The sequence below is a fragment of the Nerophis ophidion genome, linkage group LG07 (genome assembly GCF_033978795.1).
Source record: "Nerophis ophidion isolate RoL-2023_Sa linkage group LG07, RoL_Noph_v1.0, whole genome shotgun sequence".
Classification (NCBI taxonomy): Eukaryota; Metazoa; Chordata; class Actinopteri; order Syngnathiformes; family Syngnathidae; genus Nerophis; species Nerophis ophidion.
The window spans coordinates 46,598,813-46,622,468 of record NC_084617.1 but is presented as its reverse complement, the minus strand read 5'-3'; the positions used below and the strand labels follow the sequence as shown (position 1 = coordinate 46,622,468).

General features: G+C 39.7%; 2 protein-coding genes and 1 non-coding gene across 3 annotated transcripts in view; 1 reads left to right on the top strand and 2 right to left on the bottom strand.

Annotated features, from left to right (window-relative positions):
* Nucleotides 1-23,656, bottom strand: part of si:dkey-40c11.2 (drebrin-like protein) — a 140,799-nt gene that overhangs the window by 110,276 nt on the left and 6,867 nt on the right. The gene's annotated exons all lie outside the window — the stretch shown is intronic.
* Nucleotides 6,789-23,656, top strand: part of LOC133556393 (uncharacterized) — a 33,316-nt gene continuing 16,448 nt past the window's right edge. Inside the window, exon 1 of the mRNA XM_061906278.1 lies at nt 6,789-7,026. The gene's annotated coding sequence lies outside the window, so the exon portion shown is untranslated. The remainder of the gene's footprint in view (nt 7,027-23,656) is intronic.
* On the bottom strand, nt 10,346-10,418 carry trnak-cuu (transfer RNA lysine (anticodon CUU)). Its single transcript has one exon. It is a non-coding gene; the product is annotated as a tRNA-Lys (tRNA).

Sequence of the window (23,656 nt, the reverse complement as noted above, 5' to 3'; positions counted from 1 at the left end):
ATTTCAATGGTCAAATTTTAATAAATTAATTTCAATGCCTTCCGCCCGATTGTTGCTGAGATAGGCGCCAGCGCCCCCCGCAACCCCGAAAGGGAATAAGCGGTAGAAAATGGATGGATGGAAATTTCAATGGTCAAATTTCAATGATCTAATTTCAACGGTCAAATTTCAGTGGTCAAATTTCAATGACCAAATTGCAATGACCAAATTCAAATGGTCAAATCAACGTCACACCTGACATTGAATAAACATAGTCAAAAAGCATGTTGTTCCAACGTTTTATTTGTGTTCTAAAATATTGGTTGGGAAATGACCATATTTCATTGGTCAAATTTTAAAGACTAAATTTCAATAGTCAAATTTCAATGATCAAATAAAATGTCAGAACCCAACAATGATTGAACATCGTCAAAAAGCATGTTGTTTCAACGTTGTTTGAGTTGCTCAACGTCAGGACCTAATTCAGCAAGTTCTCAATGTTGTTTTAATGTCCTCTTCCTGCTAGGGTGTGCTTTCTTGTCTTAAAAATGCTCTAATAACGCCTCAAAAAGTCGCTGAATCTGTGAACAATGCCTTTTTTTAAAAAGATTTTGGAGAACTTTGAATACTTACTAAGTACAGCGACTACGGGCCCAATTTACTCAGATCCTAATACTATTTAGACTGTGTGTGCAATTGATAACTGCTATAGACCACTTTCTGCACATTCATGATATCATGCTCCTAACTGTGTGCGATTTATTGAAACAGCAGCACACATGTATAATCTGTAACACCTTTTCTGAATCACAACATAGACAAAAAAAAAACATATGCACACAATTTTGTCAGTTAATTCTGCGTGCGAGGCTGTGATCGTATATCAGCACATTCGTCGGCCTGGAATGACTCAAATGCAAGAAGGTGCATAAAGAAAGACATCTTTTTATGTAGGAGATATATTAGATAAATATATTTCCTAAATAGAAAAAAACAAAATGCCAGCAGACAATAAAACGCATCAATTGAATTCACTTTAATCAACCCTATAAGTCATCCAGCGGCTATAAAATTATAAAAGGAAATTGCTGAATAGACAATATGTCTAATATTTTTTTAGTTGACACACACGTAGGACGGACGATTCTCATCAGTCCATCATCTGTCTTTGCAGCACGGTCCGCTCTTTTCTCCCAGTCATGTGTGTCTGGGTCAGTTTCGCACGTCCTTCTACTAAATAAAACGCAAAAAAGTGCTTGCACAACGGTGATGAGTGTGATAAATCACATTACGTGGGCTCAATAATTCTATTTGCATCTTCTCCTTCCAGAAGTGAGGGCGTTCTGACGATCAGCATATATTTTGCTGATCTGACGGTGTGAGCCCCAAGGTGCTCAAAGCCTGCGCCCCACAGCTGTGTGGGGTGCTCCAGCACATCTTCAACATGAGCCTTAGGCTGCAGAAAGTCCCTACACTGTGGAAAACCTCATACATGGTCCCCATCCCCAAGTGCACGCGCCCCAGCATGTCAAAGGACTACAGGCCGGTGGCTCTAACCTCCCATATCATGAAGACCATGGAGAGGTTGGTCCTGGAACAACTCCGCCCTACAGTCAAGCCCCACCTGGACCCACTCCAATTCGCCTACCAGCCCCGACTGGGAGTGGAGGACGCAGTCATCTACCTGCTGAACCGAGCCCACACACACCTGGACAAGCCTGCAAGCAGTGTGAGGGTCATGGTTTTTGACTTCTCCAGTGCTTTCGACACCATATGGCCTGGGCTACTGGGTGTGAAGTTGGACAAGATGCAGGTGGAGGCCACCTTGGTGTCCTGGGTTGTAGATTACCTGACTGACAGACCACAGTATGTTCAACTGCAGGACTGTGTGTCTGACAGGCTGGTCAGCAACACCGTGGCCCCGCAGGGTACAGTCCTCTCCCCCTTCCTCTTCACCATTTACACCACCGATTTCCACTATCAATCAAAGTCCTGCCATCTTCAGAAGTTTTCTGATGACTCTGCTATAGTGGGGTGTATTGAAGATGGAATACAGGGCATTGGTGGAGGACTTTGTCACATGGTGTGGAAAGACCCACCTCCAGCTCAATGTGACGAAGACCAAGGAGCTGGTTGTGGACCTGGGAAGGAGGAGGAGTACTTCGGCGACCCCTGTTTCCAATAGGGGGGTGGATGTGGACAAGGTAGAGGATTATAAATACCTCGGTGTACACATCGACAACAAGCTGAATGGCTCAAAACCTGCTGAGGCACTCTACAAGAAGGGACAGAGCCGCCTCTACTTCCTCAGGAGGCTAGGATCCTTCAACGTCTGTGCAAAGATGTTGAAGATGTTCTACGAGTCGGTGGTGGCGGGCGCCTTATTGTACGCCGTGGCCTGCTGGGGCAGCGGGCTGAGAGTGAGGGACACAAACAGACTGGACAAGTTGGTAGAGAAGGCCAGTAACGTGGTGGGAGTGGAGCTGGACTCTCTGACGGTGGTGTCAGAGAGGAGAAGTCTAGCAAAACTCCTAGCCATTATGGACAACACCTCCCACCCACTACACTCGGACCTTGCGGAGGGAATGAGCACGTTCAGTGGAAGGCTCAGACTCCCAAAATGCAACACGGAACGACACAAGAGGCCCTTCATACCGACAGCCATTAGACTGTATAATGTATATGTTCCTTGACTGCACTTAAATGTAGAATATATGTAGAATATATTTATATTATTCATATATTATATATCAAATATATACGTATAATATATGTTATATATTATATATTATTATTATTGTCTATTGTGAGCGAACTGCGGTGCTGAATTTCCCCCAGGGATCAATAAAGTACTTTCTATTCTATTCCATCCATCCATCCATCTTCTACCGCTTATTCCCTTTCGGGGTCGCGGGGGGCGCTGGCGCCTATCTCAGCTACAATCCCGATTGTAGCTATTCTATTCTATTCTATTCTATTCTATATTAATGAAGATAGAGACTCCTTGTTCTGCTCACTTAACAGACGCAATCCACTTTGCACACGTTTAGTAGATCAGCTTTACAGGTGCTACCATGTTTGTACATATTTTACTACATGCAAACTTTTTGTAATTCAGGCTCAAAGTTGCTAAGTTAGCTACATTGTGTCAGTTTTGCACATCCTTCTACTAAATAAAAAGCAAAAAAGTGCTTGCAAAACGGTGATGAGTGTTGATAAATCACATTACGTGCGCTAAATAATTCTATTTGCATCTTCTCCTCCCTCCCAGTATTGTGGCCGTTCTGACGATCAGCATTTATTTAGCACATTAATGAAGATAGAGACTCCCTGTTCTGCTCAGTTAACAATCGCAATCCACGTTTAGTAGATCGGCTTTGCGTGTGCTATTAAGTTTGTACATGTTTTACTACATGCAAACTTTTTGTAATCCAGACCCAAAGTCGCTAAGTTAGCAACACTGATACCTCCTGCTATATATTCTTATTCTCCCGCTACCAAATGCGTATAAAGTTTCTTTGGGCACCCAACGATTCAATCTGATTCTGATTCCTACGGTGACGGTTTGCTTCAACACAATTTTCGATTCAAATGGATTCTGGCAACGCATTATTTGATATGATAATTATAATAACGAGGTCCGTGTCCAAGCGGGGGTTGAGGATCGAGGGAAGCAGTCCAGAATCTGGTGGGAAGTCAAGGCACACAGCTCGATCACGGGAAACAGAGGGAACACACGAGGAGTGAACTACGTTCCGGCACTGGATCCTCGGGTCTGCTGGTCTTTATTCTGTCTGCCTTCATCAGACCCAGGTGCGCCGATTGTTGATTGCATGCAGCCGTTTAGGCGTGTGGCCGCGATGCGGGAAGAGCAAGCAGGGGCGTGTCCCGGCGCACTTCTAGCGGAGGTGCCAGCTGCGCTTGCAGCAGATGACATGCGGGATTGCGCATGCACCGTGACACCTCCAGTACTAATGTTTCGTGTAAAAAAAACAGTGGATTTACCCCCACAAAGGTGATGATTGCTGACTTGGAAGTTCGCACTGTGGCGGCTCGTGAGCCACTTGTGAAAATTGCATTGAGGACGCGTTTGTTCGCTTGCCGCTGTAAAATATGCCAGGTACAGCTAAAAAGTGACATGCATGATCATGATATAACAATTATTCATTACTATTATTAAAAATAATTTAAATAATTATATAATCTGCTAACTTATGTCATTTATAACGTATATTGCGCAGCTCCAGTCCAATTATAATACGTTTCTGAGCACAAGATGTATTTTCTCAATGATACCTATTAATTTAGGGTAGTTTATTGATTAGCCGGATTATGCAAATTATTTTCACATTCATGTTGTAGCCATGTGGCATGTTATCTGTTAATGTTTTAAATTTGCTTGTTGTTTGTTTACCACCATCCCCATTTTCTCACTGAATATTGCAAGCGTCTTAATTGTAAAAAACAGAATGGATACGCAGAAAGTGGAGGTCGATGAAGATGTTAAAATTTTTTATCATGCATATACTTAATTATGTGTCCTTTGAGCCCAAGTATATGATCCCAGATGAGACTCCAGTTGACCTTTTGTCTGCCGTGACATACTGTACCTGAGACCTGCAACCTGACCGCCTCACACCTGCTCATCGCCATGGCGACACATCCAAACAACACCCGTCTCAGATTCAGGGCTCCACACTCTGTTATTTCATTCTATTTTCACATTCAAGCCAGCACACACAGACCTGTTGTCCTTCTGGATGAATGAAGGTATCCTTAATTACAAGTTGTGGCTCAGCCAAAACCCAGCAGCATGTGTGCTCATATGGGAGCGGAGCATGGATGGCGTCCAGCTCTGTTTCATCTCCCCCCTGCCCTCTTTCTTCCTGCGCTCCACTCGTCTTTCAATGACGCTATGCAGACTTGAGTCGCGCGAGCTAACTTTGACGAGCGAGCAACTGGAAAGAAAGCATGCAGGAAACGTTGACTTCCCTCTCTTTAGTCCGTGTTCATTATCGTGCTGCTGGCGAGTGGACCCCATGCGGTACCTTTGTAATGATGTCCACTAATCCTCTCATTGGATTGTTTGGCTTTGCAATCTGCTGCCTGGCTAACAATCCTGCACACATAAACAACATCCGCGATGGACTGCGAGGGACAACAATGAAGTCATGAGTCAAAGCAAAGACAAAAGCTTATTGCTGGACACTATCAAAGCCAGGCCTATCCTAATGTTTGGCCTTGAGGGGCTCCAGCTCCAAATGAGAAATGACTCCTTGGAAAATTAAAACCAATGTTGGCAGGAAAAATAAGACCCTAAAGTCATGCAAAATTATGAACCTCCATCACCCTGAATGTCAGCGTATCACACAAAACCTTGGTGAGAAAATAAGAAGAAATATGCAGTGGAAATTACTAGGGCTGGTATAGTATCGTGGTACTAATGAATCAAAAATGGTACTATACTCAGTTTGAAAAGTACCGGTTCGCCATATCTTTTTTTTAACAACGGCATGTCGTCGTCACGTTGTGACATTGCTAGTTTTAAGAGCAGAGGAGCATGTTCGGCATCGCACAATCACAGAGTACTTACAAGCAGACACAGTGTATAGACAGAAAAGGGAGAATGGATACATTTTGACTTAAAAACTAACGATAAAGGTGAAGTTATAACACCAAAACGCCGTCAGGAAGAGGTGCCTTAAGACATGGCTAGTTAGTTAGCGGCTTTTGTCCATCCGCAGTGTTTTAGCTTCTTCTAAATCACTAATCCTGGCCTACATGGCGACAAATAAAGTGAGTTTTTTACAAGTACCATTATCACTGCAGGACGAGGAATAGCTAAACATGCTTCACTACCAATCGTAGGAGGATACAATAACTCACCGGCATAAACAAATGCCATGGCTGGATCTACACCTTACATCCACTGTAATTATACCAATACAAGAGTGTATATAGTCGATAATAGTATGTTTAGATTAATATTTTTTATCGTCACAAAATCTTTTTTATTTATTTTTTTTTATTCATATTATATTCATAAACTCAGGAAATATGTCCCTGGACACATGAGAACTTAAATGATGACCAATGTATGATCCTGTAACTACTTGGTATCAGATCAAGACATAAATTTGTGGTATCTTTCAAAACAGAAGAACAAGTAATTATTACATTTGAACAAAAGTGTAGATAGAACATGTTGAAACAGAAAGTAAGCAGATATTAACAGTAGATGGACAAGAAGATTAATAATCTATTTTTACAGCTTGTCCTTTGTAATATTGACAAAATAATAGAATGGGAAATGACACAATACGTTACTGCATATGTCAGCAGACTAATTAGGAGCCTTTGTTTGTTTACTTACTACTAAAATATAAGTTGTCTAGTATGTTCACTAATTTATTTGAGGACTAAATTGTTCTTGGATTGCAGTAAGAAACCTATGTTTAATGTACCCTAAGATTTTTTGTTGAAATCAAGCCAATAATGCAATTTTTTGTGGTCCCTTTTATTTAGAAAAGTATCAAAAATTATCGAAATACCGGTACCGGTACCAAAATATTGGTATCGAGACCACCATACAATATACTTTATATAGTGATAGACATGTAAACAAGATCAATATAAATGCATTCGATAAAACGCTCGATAAATATATATATTTTTGGACGGAAAAAAAAATAAAGCTTGGTTGGTTGCATGAATAAAGGCACTACCGTTCTGGTAAGCTTGTCAAACAGGAAGTGATCGTGAAATGGAAGGGACGCGCTAAATGCCCAGTTGCGTAACATTATCAACCTTCACTTTTGGTTGCGCCATCCTGCAGTCGATTTTCTGTGCCGAGCTAAATAAATAACAAAACACTTCTGCAGAGAGCGAAGAAAAATTGGCTAAAACAGGAAAAGTCACCCCCATAGTGCGGCACTTTTTTTGGATTTTTTCAAACGGACCGTAGTCCTTCACCTGTAACGTCTCGGTGGCATTGTGGTGACGAGTTGTTCTCTCGTGGGTGCAGCGAAGATGGAACACAGCGTAAAGGTAGGAATAAGAATTTATTTATATAATAAAACAAACTAAGAACAAAAACACTTGCACAAAGGCACTAAACAAAAACCAACAGAACTAGCTTGGGAGCTAGAAAGAACAAAGGGCGCTAGCGTGGAAGCTAGGGACATAAACACACAAAATAGCATAGAAGCTAACATGTATACAAAAATAGATTTACCACAATGTTGGAAGAGCGTCGTCAGCTGTTGCGTGTAGCAAGCAAGAGTCCAACAATGAATGTCCAACAAATGTGGTCTTAAGTAAGGAGATAAATCAGGAGGCAGGAGTGCATGATTAAACAGAAGGCAGGTGACACAAGTGCGTTGCTAGGACAACAGACACAAACCAGGAAGTGCCACAAAAGAACTGAGGAAGACAAATACAAGACAGAATGTGATAAACAGAACCAAAACCAGAATATGCCATGATCCAAGATGTGGATCATGACATCACCGCTCTAATCTTTCCTTATCAACACTGTTCCCTATTCAGATGTACGGAATCAGGTAGGAACTAAAGTGTAAGACTTTATTACTAAAATAAAGTCACTTCACAAACTTCAGCTTCTCCAGAACTCTGCAGCCAGGATAATCACCAGAACCCCTTCAATCCAGCACATCACCCCTGTTCTGCAGCAACTCCACTGGCTACCCATCAAACATCGTATCCACATTAAAATAATTCTCCTCACTTTCAAAGCCATCCATAACCTCTCTCCATCATATTTCTCTGACCTGCTCCATGTCGCCACACCCTCACGTTCCCTAAGATCTTCGTCATCCATCCATCTCACTGTCCCCTTATTTCAGGCCTGGACAATTATTTTACTCGGGGGGGGCCAGATTTAGATAAAAAAGTGTCTGGGGGCCGGTATATCTATTTTCAGGAACACTAATACAAAACCTCACAATAAAAATTGAAAGGTAAAAACATTATGACAGACCGCCTTAAAAAACGGAATGGAATTTGATTTTTTTTTTTACTGAATGAAACACCCAGAATGTAAATTAAAATAAAGAATGTGAAATTTACAAAATTAACTACGAATGATAAAACACTGAATATTGACAACATATTTTACAATCAAGTAAAACGCAACCAAAATGCAACAAACATAGTGAAAAAAAAAAAACACCTACAATCTGAGATGTCTCATAGTGACCATAGTAACTAATTAGAGGACTATAGTAACTAATTAGAGGACCATAGTAAATAATTAGAGGACCATAGTAACTAGTATATCATGCAGATTCCAAGCATTGAAAGACTTAGTATAGTTGAAGACTTCAGGTCGTAAGAAAACATCACTGCACATCATAATGGCAGCCATCTTAAAAATCTAAAACAATTATTTGGCAATGTACGGCGGGCCATATTGAAAAGCTCAATGGGCCCCCAGGCCTTTGTTTGCCCAGGTCTGCCTTATTAAAACTGTCCACCATTGGTGCCCAAACGTTCAGACGCTCTGCCACACATCTTTGGAACTCTTTACCACCAGATCTTCGTAACTTAGACCCAATATCCCTCTTCAAATCTAGACTCAAAACACACCTATTCCTGACTGCTTATTCAATGTAATCATTTTATCTAAACTATCTTTGTTGTTGTTGTTGTTGTCATTTTTATCCAATTTGATTTTATTGTTTTTATATGGTGTCCTTGCGTGCCCAGAAAGGTGCCTTATAAGTAACATTTATTATTATTATTAATATTATTATTATTATTATTATTATTAAATTAAATTAAATTATAAAATATAAAAAAATGTACTATTTTTGAAATAATAATTTGGTCTAATAATATTTAAATAATAATTACTTTGTGGCACTAAACCTATTTACATGTTCACACTTAGCACTATTGTGTTACACTTTGTTAGGCATTTCTTACATATAGCTTTTTTACCTTAAAGAGGTTATTGTGAATAGAATAGAATAGAATAGAATAGAATAGAATAGAATAGAAAGTACTTTATTGATCCCTGGGGAAAATTCAGCACCACAGTTCGCTAACAATAAACGATAAGCACTTAAGTATTTTATTTTTTTACATGTGAATAATATAAATACAGTATATTATACAGCATTGTTCACATTTGAATATTATAATAATAATAATAAAAAAAATAATAGTAAGTGTTTATTGTGATTTTAGAATTTTGTTTACATTGACTGATTGTTTGCCATGCTTGTATTGATATTTCATTTACTTTCTGCCTTGATAGCTGAGGGGATTATATTCAGAGGAAGGTTACATTTGAAGTAAAATGTTAACATTTAATAGATCTTTTTCCTGGTCCATATTTCCATGGATCATGAAAAAATATAAATAATTAGCGATATCGACCAAAATAAACAACTTGTGTCGTGGTACAGATATCAGCCATGTCGCCCAGCCCTATGACAACATTGTAACATATTTAAAAAGTATCTCTACAGGTAGAACCCCACCCCTTAGACAGAGACAGTAATTATTTTAGGCTTGTTTTCTAACAAGTCTCAGCACATTTTAGAATGCCCACTTTAAGCTGACTAGCGGTGCACAAAAAAAATTGATTCACACCTGAATCGCGATTGTGTTCCAGCTCGATTCTAAATCGACTTGTAATTTTCAAAAATATATTATAAAATATGTATATATAAAAAAACTCTTTTAAGCCAGCTCCATTAGGGGTGCATAAAAAAATGATTCTCATCTGAATCTAAATTCTTATTCATTCCGGTTAAATGGATTCAACATTTTCAAAAATCGGTTCAAAACTATTTTATTTATTTTCTTATACAAAATATATATTTTTTCAAGACGCCTTTAGGCTTTCTCCATGCAACCAAAAGGAAATCTTCTGACCTGTAAACAGTTCTGAAAAAGTTTGATTATTACTAGTATGCCAAAAAATACATCGCGAGAATCGGTTTGAATCGAGAACCGTCTTGAATTCAGAATCGATTCTGATTCGAATCGTTATGCTAGGAATCGGACTGGGATCGACCCGATAGATGCCCAGGGATTCACACCACTACAGCTGACGTCACCAACAGAAGACTGGAGGCAATTTAATATTGCGTCATATGTGTTTGAGTAGCATATTCATCCCGAATTATTTTATTTTCGAGCTTATCTGCCAGATGCGTTGTTGTAGGTTTTAGCAAAACAATTAATGAAGGGGTGAGCCTGCATACATTTGGAAATGTTGGAAATATGAAGATTTGTATCATCACATGTACAACGTACAGTATGTAATTTATGCAGACCCCTTCTCTTTTAAGGAGCAGTGGGCAGCAATTGAGTCGCGCCTGGGGAAAAACGTCAGCGCCCAACGTGGGGCTCGAACCCACGACCCTGAGATTAAGAGTCTCATGCTCTACCGACTGAGCTAGCCGGGCATGAAAACGCATGCTCTTGCCAGAAATCAAGCAACGTGTGACCTCTCTAATCAGATTGACTCACACATGAGATGGACCAAGCGAGAGTGTAATTTACAGCGATCATTTTCATTATTCTGACTTTGGAAGGGAAGGATTTTAATCGGAGATTTTATGGAAAAAAAATCAGTCAGAAGCTGTTGAAAAAAACAGAAAGAGGAACTGACACGATGCTCAATAAATTTAGAATTTCATTTTGCCTCCTCTTCTATTGATGTTTTCTTCAAGATGCTTGAGCAAACCTTGAAAGAGCATGAGGAAACACAGACTTTGGTGTTTATGGAAGAGCAGGAAAGTGTAGAAATGATTATTTTACATTTATTTTTCACTAATAACTTTAGACATATCAGTGTTGAAGTAATCATGGAACAGGGCGACAAAAACATGCAATGAAGTGATCAAAAGAATACTTCTACATGTCTTTAGCCACGCTGTCTATGCGGGGAAATGAGTTCCAGTTCTGTAGATGACGTCACACCAAGAGGGGGCGACATATCGAGTCTGCCGAAGGAAAGGGGGAGTTCCAAGTAGTCCGTTCTCTACCGAGTACTCAAAACCTAATTGATGTTATTGGAAATGACTGCCAGATTCAATTTCTAGAGCAAAACATACACATAGAGGACTTCTTAGTGAAATCTGGACGCTATGGGCCCTTTAAAGGCTCCTGAAACCCACTACTACCGACCACGCAGTCTGATAGTTTATATATCAATGATGAAATATTAACATTGCAACACATGCCAATACAGCCTTTTTAGTTTACTAAATTGCAATTTTAAATTTCCCGCGAAGTATCCTGTTGAAAACGTCAGTATGATGACGCGTGCGCGTAACGTCTTGGATTGTAGCAGACATTTTTTTTCCAGCCCGACCGCAGCTTTAAGTAGTTTGCTTTAATCACATTAATACTCAGTATTCTGGACATCTGTGTTGCTGAATCTTTTGCAATTTGTTCAATTAATAATGGAGACAACAAAGAAGAAAGATGTAGGTGGGAAGCGGTGTATTGCAGCTGCCTTTAGCAACACAAACACAGCCAGTGTTTCCTTGTTTACATTCCCGAAGGTGAAGCTTTACTATGGAACAGAGTGGTCAAGCTAACATGGTTCCCAACCACATGTCAACCGGCAGGTTTCAGTGAGAAAATTGTGGTAATAAGTTGGCTCTTACCGTAGACATGAGCGGAGCTTGCGTCGTTCCTCGTGCACCTGTCGAAGATGCAGCTGCGAACTGTCTTGCCTCCTCCGACCAGCCGCCCCCGAACGTGGAATGCTTCCACCGTGGAGGAGGGCGGGAAAAAAGCTCAGCCCGGCCCGACCGGCTGCCTTTGCTTCGCCTCGTCGAGAAACTTGGCTTCCCTCAGAGACACTGGCGGTCACCACACCCGTGGCCACACCCCTCCGACTTTCAGGTACGACAGTATAATCTCACTACAACACTAGTAATAAAATAAGCAGATAAGGGATTTTACAGAATTATCCTAGTAAATGTGTCTAATAACATCTGAATCGCTCCCACTGCCCTGTCTTTTTTTTTTCTAGTCCTTCACTCTCACTATCCTCATCCACGAATCTTTCATCCTCGCTCAAATTAATGGGGAAATTGTCTCTTTCTTGGTCCGAATCGCTCTCGCTGCTGGTGGCCATGATTGTAAACAATGTGAGGATGTGAGGACCTCCACAACCCGTGACGTCACGCGCACATAGTCTGCTACTTCCGGTACAGGCACGGCTTTTTTATTAGCGACCAAAAGTTGTGAACTTTATCGTCGATGTTCTCTACTAAATACTTTCAGCAAAAATATGGCAATATCGCAAAATGATCAAGTGTGACACATAAAATGGACCTGCTATCCCCGTTTGAATAAGAAAATCTCATTTCAGTAGGACTTTAATGGTTGCAAAGAGTTGTTACAGCGGTTAACCACTTTTTTCACTTACAATAACGACTGACTGTTATCAAAGTTTTCAGAGCATTTTCACAGGGGTTAACTTATTTTTACACTTGCAAAAAACTTAGTAAATATGATGCATGAAAACAATGCAACATATTTTTGCACTAGCATTTACCAAAAAATCATGAGTTTGACTCTTGAAGAGATTACGAGGTCGACCAGTGTCCTAAAACAAAAAATTGTGTTGGAACAGCGAGGGAAGTGGAACATGTAAAGGGGTGGAGTCTAGTTCTTTTCAGCATGATAGTGATTATTTTGCCTCACACTGATGTTTGTAATATACCTGGGAATCGATAACGGTACTAATGTTCGGTACTTCTGTGTGTGTGTTAAACAATGTCAATTGTTTTATATTAACATTTTATTTTTTAATGTAACATTTGAAAATTAGCTGATTATGATGAATGTGCTATCTGGTTTTTATAACTGGTTTTCTTATAACTTTACCTATTTAGTGGCCTAGTGGTTAGAGTGTCCGCTCTAAGATCGGTAGGTTGTCATACCAAAGACTATAAAAATGGGACCCATTACCTCCCTGCTTGACACTCAGCATCAAGGGTTGGAATTGGGGGTTAAATCACCAAAAATGATTCCCGGGCACGGCACCGCTGCTGCCCACTGCTCCCCTCACCTCCCTGGGGGTGAACAAGGGTGATGGGTCAAATGCAAAGAATAATTTCGCCACACTTGGTGTGTGTGTGACAATCATTGGTACTATAACTTAAGTCTCATTTGCAATGCAATTGCACCTCCAAGATGTTAGATGGCAATACTGTCCAGGCCAAGGATTCTCAAACTGTGGTACGTGTACCACTAGTTGTACGCGGGCTCCATCTAGTGGTACACCAAAGGATCACTTAATTAAATATTCAATCAAAGTGTTGCTGTTCAAGCTGTATATAATGTTACAGTGGCCAAAAATATTAAATATACTTGTGAAATAAAACCTCTACCTTGTTTTTAATGAGTACTTAGGCCTACTAAGCTCCTGTATTTTAATGTTGGTCATTATGGTGGTACATGGAAAGCCAAAGGTTGTCTGAGGTGGTACTGGGGGAAAACAGTTTGACAACCACTGATTTAGGCTATCTGTGATATGTGAAGCAGACTGTGTTATGTTGCACCCTACAAAGTGTTTGTACTGTAAGTAGTGTGCTTTTTACACACCGGCTGTTTGATTGTAACATTCATCTTAGTTGTGTTTTTTTTCATTAGCAAATTTAGAGGTGTTGAAATCGCCAATGCTAGTAGTAGCCGGTCTCTGGACAATCCAATTACCATCAAGCTAGCGCTTTTTGGGAAAGGGGCGCCTTACCATATATATTCACGTTTTTTCTACTAAGCATAGTTGCTTCGTTAGTGTTGAAAATTGCAACGTTACTTAGAGTGAGTGTGGCTGAGTTCGCCCTGAATGATGCTTGTGTGATCGTTAACTTGATCCGCTGTTTGGTCTGCAACCCGACATGACGTCACGTGCAACAAAGGTAGCGAGATATGGCACCGTTTGATTTTACGTGACTTTAAAACCCGGTATTACCTACAGAATTTGTTCGGTGCTTAGAAAAGTACCGAACCATGCGCCCACCCCTACATGTAACAATAATAAGTATATAAATACTATTAATGGATATGTGTAGGTGTGCCTAATGTTATGCAGTTATGGCTGCCATCATCTCACGTTGAGCTTCACGAGGTAGTCACCTGAAATGGTTTTGACTTCACAGGTGTGCTTGAAGCTCATCCAGAGAATGCCAAGAGTGTGAAAAGCAGTAATCAGAGCAAAGGGTGGCTATTTTGAAAAAACTAGAATATAAACATGTTTTCAGTTATTTCACCTTTTTTTTGTGAAGTACATAACATAAACTGGATTAGAATTTAATTACCGCACAGGAAATAATATGTGAAACTACGTGAACACACGTCAGAGAAGTTAAGTCCCTACCTTTAGTCAAAAGTGATTTATGACCCCCCATAAAACAATGATTTATGACCCCTCAAGGTCAAAGGTCAATGATTTATGAGGGGTCAAGTTCAAAGGTTAATGATTTATGAGGGGTCAAAGTCAAAGGTCAAAGTCAAAGGTCAGGTTCAAATGTCAAGGTCAAGTGGGTGTGGCTTACCCGGAAGAGGGTGGAGTTAAGACCTGCGGTGGGAGTGGTTAAACCAGGAAGAGGGTGGAGTTTTAAACAGAAAGAGGGCAGAGTTAAGACCTGCGGTGGGAGTGGTTAAACCAGGAAGAGGGTGGAGTTAAGACCTGACAGGGAACAGAGGAGGGTTCAGTTTTTTTAAGAAAGCAATGTCATCTGAGCAGCATGTGACCATATATTTGATAGTTTAAATGTTTACGATCGTTTGAAACAACTTCCAGATTTCGATGTATTGATGGCTGGGAATGTTACGTGTGGAGATGTGGACACACACACACACACACACACACACACACACACACACACACACACACACACACACACACACACACACACACACACACACACACACACACGCAGAGGAGGGGTACAAAAGGGCGGTGTAAGGCTTAGTCATTATTTGGAGCTTTATACGTTAGCGTAAAGACTTTGTTCGATTCGGTCATGATTAGTGAAACGCCTGTTTCGATTTATAAAAATAATAAAACTTACATTGACGCTCCGCAAAAAAGTCGAGTGTTTCTAAATCGTATTCAGATGCCGCCGACCGAGTCTTTGCGTGAGAAATGGGACTTGGCAGCGTACGGGATGGAGGGATCTTTTGGATTTGTATTCAGATACGAAATGGGTGATATCTGCTTATTTCAGCTAAAAGAAAGAAGAGACGGAAGCCCTTTCTCGATATTTTCATCGTTATCTACCGTGGATTGGGAAGTTTTTGGTGGACACGCACACACACGCACACACACACACACACGCACACACGCACACACACACACACGCACACACACACACACGCACACACACACACACACACAGGAGGGGTACAAAGGAGGGTTCAGTTTTTATGGGAGCTTGAGAATGTCGTATGAATAGCAACTGGCCACCCATTTGACAGTTTAAATGTTTACGATCGTCTGAAACAACTTCCATACCTCACGAAAACATATTTAAACAGATGGAAAAAACTATCGCAGAACACAGTGTCACGTAGTAACTGGTCTTTACGGTCGTTTGAATCAACAGGTCAGTTTGGGGTACAAAGCAGGGTTCAGTTTTTACTGACTTCCCATCTGACCGTTTAAATGTTTATGATCGTCTGAAACAACAGGACACGCACGCACGCACGCACGCACGCACGCACACACACACACATACACACACACACGCACACACACACACACACACACACACACCATTACCTCCGTTTTTACCATGTTATTAGACATTGGTTTAACTCCATTTAAGCATTTAAACGTTAAAAGCATTGCACTTGTACGACGTTGTAATACTTTTTTTTTTACCAGCCGATGACGACGAAGTGAAAGACGATGAACTTTGCTTAAACGGTCTTACAAAGTTGGAAGATGATTATCGAGGTGTGTTTAAACCTTCGAATTATTTAATATTGTGTGTATTCATTATTTTGTTTTATAGAGGATTTGCCGTAAGATCCTAACGCGATCGTTTTAACACAATCGCAGTCTGGTGAGTCAAATGATTCTCATTTTACAAGAAAAAAAACATGCGGTATACGATACATATATACATATATTTACTTACATCTCTTGCTCACTGGTCTCCCTTAAAGCTGGCGGGTCCGTCAACGGCCGTTCCAGGCAGAGGAGAAGGCTTGATTGCGCCAAAGACTCCAGACATCGAATCCTTGCTCCGAGGGGAAATCATCGAAAACGACGGTGAATGTCCGACAGGCACCCGCTGTAAGTTTTTCTCGTTTTCTGTAAGCTTTTTAAGATTCTCAGGAGCTTTAAAGAGCTCCTCTCATTCCAATGTCTTTCGCTCAAATGAATTTCGCGCCTAAGGGGAATGGGCGGGGACTGATTCCGGAGGTGGGCGGTTGTTTCCGCCAAGCAACCTTCTGGTTGAAATGGAGTGTGGATCAAGATGGATCCCTACTCTATATTCTTTTATTTAACCCAATGTTTTTTAAATACGTGTATAATGCTTTATATCCTATGTGTTGTGAATTCCATCCTACAATATCTTCCAAGGAACCCAAAGAAATGTTACCACACCTCCCGCTTTATTTATTCTATAGATTACCTGAACTATTTCATAAACTAAATCTTGTCTTGTTTCTGATGCTATGTTTTTTTATGCTCATCAATGCACTGTTGGACTGCGAGCACACAACTACTTTCCTTGCTTTGTTTTCCTCTATCCAGTTAACTGCCATATAAATTGCTACCAATTCCCCCGTGAAAACAGATAGTTTATCACTGATTATTTTATTTAATACTATGTTTCCTTGTGGGATAACTGCTACAGCTCTTACCTTTTTTTTTTTTTTTATATATAGTTTTTGATGCATCCGTATATATCATATCTCAATCCATTTTTCTATCCGGTAACTATTTAAATTTCTATTCTTTAGTAATTGCATGTTTTCTTTTGGGTTATCAAACATCCACGGTGGTATTGCAGGCATTGGTACCGTAGGACTAACTTTAATATTGTCAATTTTAACTTTATTACATATGTCTCCTATAATCCACCCAAAACTATTCTTTTTTGTTTTCTCTTTTTCTTGGCAGATTGGTAACACTGGACAAGTCGGATATCCTTGCTTGGATCCTTTTAAAGTTGCCCGATAAACTGCTGAGAGTTGATCTCTCCTCTTGTCCAAAGGTTTTTCGTTCATTTTTACTTGTAATACTGCCACTAGGGTTGATGTAGTAGCTCCACAACATAACCTTAAAGCCTGTGACTGGATCCGGTCTATTTTCCCAAGTCATGTTTTTGAAGCAGATTGGTAAATAATGCATCCGTAATCAATAACAGATGGAATTAAAGTTATAAATATATACATGTATTGTTTTCAACGTTAACCTATCAGCCCCCCAATCATTACCCCTCAAAGACCTCATTATATTTAACACCTTTTTACTTTTTCCCCTATTTTTTTATTTTCCGGAAGGAACACTCCTGAAGGAATAAATAAAGTACTATCTAATCTAATCTAATCAAATCTATTTTGCTGATGTGGGTTGACTAGTTCATATTTTTATCAAACCATATTCCTAAACATTTAAATACTTGTACCTCTTCTATATTTTCACCTTAGAGTTTTTATTTGGAGCCTGTTTGGTACTTTTGTCTTTGTAAAATGTATGACTTTTGTCTTTCCAACAGAGAATCTTAAACCTCAAGCCGTTCCCCAGTCTTGAACATTATTTACCACTTTGTTAGTTTTTTGATTATTTCTTTTGACTCTAAATAATATACTAGTCTTTCATTAATCTTTTTTTTTTTCCATTACTTTTCCCCAAATTTATAATTTCCTGCCTCTTCCGGGTCTTACCCTGACTTGCATATTGGAATTGTTACCGCTAATTTTCCCCTCTGCCGGTCATTCTCCTTCTTCATATATCCTGTCATATCATTTCAAGACCACTTCTTTGACGATGCCACCTAAGTTTTTGATCATTTGATAACCCGCTAGGTCTTTCCCCGGTGACGTATTTTTAACCTTTTTCAAAATTCGAACCATTTCATTCAAAGAAAATGTCATATCCATAGTGTTGGTAAAGCTATTAACGTTGTCTTCCATCATTTCCCCAATATTTAAACTCATTGTTTTTTCTCTCTTTTGTTTTTCCACATTTCTCAAATTATCATTACTGTGCACTTTAACAAATGTTTTTGCTAAAGGTTCTGCTGTTTCTTTACCCGTGACTACATCTTCTTTGATAAATGTGGCACATCATCCTCTTTACCCTTCATTCCTATCTTTACGAATCGTTATATATCCTTTTATTATAAAGTTTAATTTTGGCTTCAGCCCTGTTTCTTGAATACAAATTATACGTGGTTTAGTTTTCATATTTTTAATATATCCCTTTAATTCATGTTCGGTTGCTATCAAACTTCTAGCATTCCACCGGACCATTAACAGGGTGTTGGAATGTGGTAACATGACTCCGTCACGTCTACTCTCCGTAGTACAGCTTGCACCCGGTACCAAGATAGTTCTTTCAACAACTTTGATGCTGCTTTGACAATTATTTTGATCTTCTCAGTCTTATTTTTACTTTCATTTTGTATCAAAGCTGAGTTGTGCTCTCTGGTTTATTTTGCAAATGAACCGACAGAACATGATCATGTACAAGACTCGCCTACCCACAATGCACTGCAGCCCAACGCTCCTGGTCGGATGTTTTTTTCGGGGTTCATGGAGAGATGCGGTAAAGAGTGGTAGCCAAGACACATGGTCACACACGGTCACACACGGTCACACACGGTCACACACGGTCACACTCGGCAATTATTTTGACCTGTGGAGCAGATATAGAGGAAAAAATGTGTCTGGGGGGCCGGGATATCTGATTTTCAGGTACAAAAAACTTCACAATGACCCAAAATAAACACAACAGTTAAACCTCACACTAAAAACAAGACATTGACTTGTACGTTCAAAAGACAGAATAGAACAAGTCAAGACATGCAATGCCATCTACAAAATGTTATGTAAATGTTAGTCATTACACACGCGGCTATGGTTTTGATGTATTTGTTACAGACATGTTTACGTCAAGTAACATCACATGGTTCCATTTGCACCTTTCAACAAATCTGAAAAGGAATATTAAGAAGTAAAACTTATATTTAATCCTACCTCTTCTCCGAGCACACGGTGACTGTACATACGGGTCGAAAAATGTTGACCTAATTCAGCATTTCTCAAAGTGTGGGGAATAGAGACATGACAGGTGGGGCGCGAGGAAAGGGAGGAAATTTTTATTTTTGATTTTTTTTTACTATGCTTTCATTTTCTATACACACTGTAAATCACTTTGTGATTCTGTCTGTGAAATCCGCCGTATAAATAAATGTAAATTACTTATTTTTCCTGTAGGCTTTAAATTTCTCGGCAGGAGCGAAAGTTTGACAGACATAGCAACAGTAACTTTTGCAGGCAGGGCTAAGAGGAACAAACTTTCGCGCGGATGGGTAGCAGGCTAATGTGCGGACCACAATTACACAAAATGGATACATTTGCAACTCGCACCTCAAAGGTCTGCGGAGAAACAAAAATATGACGGGTCTAATCAACCAAAAAGTCAACCTAAAAGAAAATATGGCGAAGGGTATCTTGCTCTTGGATTCACGGCAGCGGAGGTGGGGGCAGAGGAGAGACCCCTGTGTGTTCTTTGTCTAAAACGGCTAGCAGCAGACAGCCTGAGACCCAACAAAGCAAAGAGACAACTCGAGACCACACATGATGTCCAATAAATTGTTTTGTTGGGGCGATGGGGGTAGGTGGGCCTTGAGTCTAAAGTGGTGATGACAGAAAAAAAAAAAGTTTGAGAAGCCCTGACCTAATTGTACGGATCTCACTTTAAACGGCAAACCGATCATTTAAATGTTTTCACTTTGAATATGAAACGAGGAGTAAATTGTACAATGTACAATATTATCAATTATTTCACAAGGACATGTTTTAAGGATATTGTACAGTATCATTAAATCTAAAATGAATGTGATCACTTTCAGGATCATTTTATTTTTAGCCAGTAAACAACTGTTATGTACTTTTGAATCGGGTTTTCCCCTTTAAATAACAAAAATTATAGAATTTTACAATATTCATTATTATTAAATATTAAATGTGCCAACTAGTTTTACGGCATACATCATTCCCCCTTTACCCATTTGTTAAAAAGACGAAAGTTGATGCGAACGCCTACGTGCTGTCAGAAAACTAAAAGAAGAAGAATGCCTTTGTGCAATTACTGCTATCCTGGCACAAGTTATAAAACAAACAAAGTTACCAAATTTTTTTTCTGAGGAGACAAAACGAAAAAGAAAGAAAAATAATAAATCAATCAATAAAATGCATCAGTCAAATAGTACAGGCAACTTCGTTAACATGGAGCCACAGACAATTTCATTCAAAAAGTCCCAATTGCTAACATAAAGATACAACATCAAATAAAGGCAAAGAAGGCCTAGTAGGTAATTACAACAACAGACAAAGTATTAAAAATGTCGGTCCAATAACTGCACAGGGATGGGCAGAGCCAAAACATGTGTAGCAAGTAAGCTGGAGACTGTTGACACTGAAATAAGGCTATATGTGGCACAGATACAAGATTTATAAACTCTACTTAAAGCCCCACTTAAGAATTTTCAGTTTTGGTTTATATTGGCCGCACCAGTGAACCAAAGCGATGGCGTTTTCCCAAAAGGAAAACCACATTTACCATGAGGACTAGCGCATATAGCGTCCAACTGACACGATAATGCCACAATGATTCTGTATTACTTTCCACAGTAGGAACCTACATTCGTTTTCTACCACTTATTCCCTTTTGGGGACGTGGGGGTCGCTGGCGCCTATCTCAGCTACAATCGGGTGGAAGGAGGTGTACACCCTGGACAAGTCGCCCCCTCATTGCAGGGTCAACATAGATAGACGGACAACATTCACACCAACCTACATATTTTACTCAAACCTTATATTTGCAGTTTGAAGTCACTGCATTGTTTTTTCCTTGTACAGTTCTTTTGAGTTTGTTGCGTGGTTGGTCAGTGTGGAACTGCAAAGTATCGCGCTGGTGGGTATTTATTGCTACCACACAAATTTCCAGTAGCTAAAATTAGTATTATTATTCTGATTTGAGCATTGAAAGTCGCTTACTAGTTTAGCAGGAACAGATCCAAAGCAGCATTGGTCTAAAATCTCTTGTCTTTTGACCTCACGCAAGCTAGTGAAAGTCGTGCCATTGTTGATCCTTGATTGTCCCTCCCTTTTTCTTTTTTTTTGAAAACCCGATTCAAAAGTACATAACAGTTGTTTACTGGCTAAAAATAAAATGATCCTGAAAGTGATCACATTCATTTTAGATTTAATGATACTGTACAATATCCTTAAAACATGTCCTTGTGAAATAATTGATAATATTGTACATTGTACATTTTACTCCTCGTTTCATATTCAAAGTGAAAACATTTAAATGATCGGTTTGCCGTTTAAAGTGAGATCCGTACAATTAGGTCAGGGCTTCTCAAACTTTTTTTTTTTCTGTCATCACCACTTTAGACTCAAGGCCCACCTACCCCCATCGCCCCAACAAAACAATTTATTGGACATCATGTGTGGTCTCGAGTTGTCTCTTTGCTTTGTTGGGTCTCAGGCTGTCTGCTGCTAGCCGTTTTAGACAAAGAACACACAGGGGTCTCTCCTCTGCCCCCACCTCCGCTGCCGTGAATCCAAGAGCAAGATACCCTTCGCCATATTTTCTTTTAGGTTGACTTTTTGGTTGATTAGACCCGTCATATTTTTGTTTCTCCGCAGACCTTTGAGGTGCGAGTTGCAAATGTATCCATTTTGTGTAATTGTGGTCCGCACATTAGCCTGCTACCCATCCGCGCGAAAGTTTGTTCCTCTTAGCCCTGCCTGCAAAAGTTACTGTTGCTATGTCTGTCAAACTTTCGCTCCTGCCGAGAAATTTAAAGCCTACAGGAAAAATAAGTAATTTACATTTATTTATACGGCGGATTTCACAGACAGAATCACAAAGTGATTTACAGTGTGTATAGAAAATGAAAGCATAGTAAAAAAAAATCAAAAATAAAAATTTCCTCCCTTTCCTCGCGCCCCACCTGTCATGTCTCTATTCCCCACACTTTGAGAAATGCTGAATTAGGTCAACATTTTTCGACCCGTATGTACAGTCACCGTGTGCTCGGAGAAGAGGTAGGATTAAATATAAGTTTTACTTCTTAATATTCCTTTTCAGATTTGTTGAAAGGTGCAAATGGAACCATGTGATGTTACTTGACGTAAACATGTCTGTAACAAATACATCAAAACCATAGCCGCGTGTGTAATGACTAACATTTACATAACATTTTGTAGATGGCATTGCATGTCTTGACTTGTTCTATTCTGTCTTTTGAACGTACAAGTCAATGTCTTGTTTTTAGTGTGAGGTTTAACTGTTGTGTTTATTTTGGGTCATTGTGAAGTTTTTTGTACCTGAAAATCAGATATCCCGGCCCCCCAGACACATTTTTTCCTCTATATCTGCTCCCCAGGTCAAAATAATTGCCGAGTGTGACCGTGTGTGACCGTGTGTGACCGTGTGTGACCGTGTGTGACCATGTGTCTTGGCTACCACTCTTTACCGCATCTCTCCATGAACCCCGAAAAAAACATCCGACCAGGAGCGTTGGGCTGCAGTGCATTGTGGGTAGGCGAGTCTTGTACATGATCATGTTCTGTCGGTTCATTTGCAAAATAAACCAGAGAGCACAACTCAGCTTTGATACAAAATGAAAGTAAAAATAAGACTGAGAAGATCAAAATAATTGTCAAAGCAGCATCAAAGTTGTTGAAAGAACTATCTTGGTACCGGGTGCAAGCTGTACTACGGAGAGTAGACGTGACGGAGTCATGTTACCACATTCCAACACCCTGTTAATGGTCCGGTGGAATGCTAGAAGTTTGATAGCAACCGAACATGAATTAAAGGGATATATTAAAAATATGAAAACTAAACCACGTATAATTTGTATTCAAGAAACAGGGCTGAAGCCAAAATTAAACTTTATAATAAAAGGATATATAACGATTCGTAAAGATAGGAATGAAGGGTAAAGAGGATGATGTGCCACATTTATCAAAGAAGATGTAGTCACGGGTAAAGAAACAGCAGAACCTTTAGCAAAAACATTTGTTAAAGTGCACAGTAATGATAATTTGAGAAATGTGGAAAAACAAAAGAGAGAAAAAACAATGAGTTTAAATATTGGGGAAATGATGGAAGACAACGTTAATAGCTTTACCAACACTATGGATATGACATTTTCTTTGAATGAAATGGTTCGAATTTTGAAAAAGGTTAAAAATACGTCACCGGGGAAAGACCTAGCGGGTTATCAAATGATCAAAAACTTAGGTGGCATCGTCAAAGAAGTGGTCTTGAAATGATATGACAGGATATATGAAGAAGGAGAATGACCGGCAGAGGGGAAAATTAGCGGTAACAATTCCAATATGCAAGTCAGGGTAAGACCCGGAAGAGGCAGGAAATTATAAATTTGGGGAAAAGTAATGGAAAAAAAAAAAGATT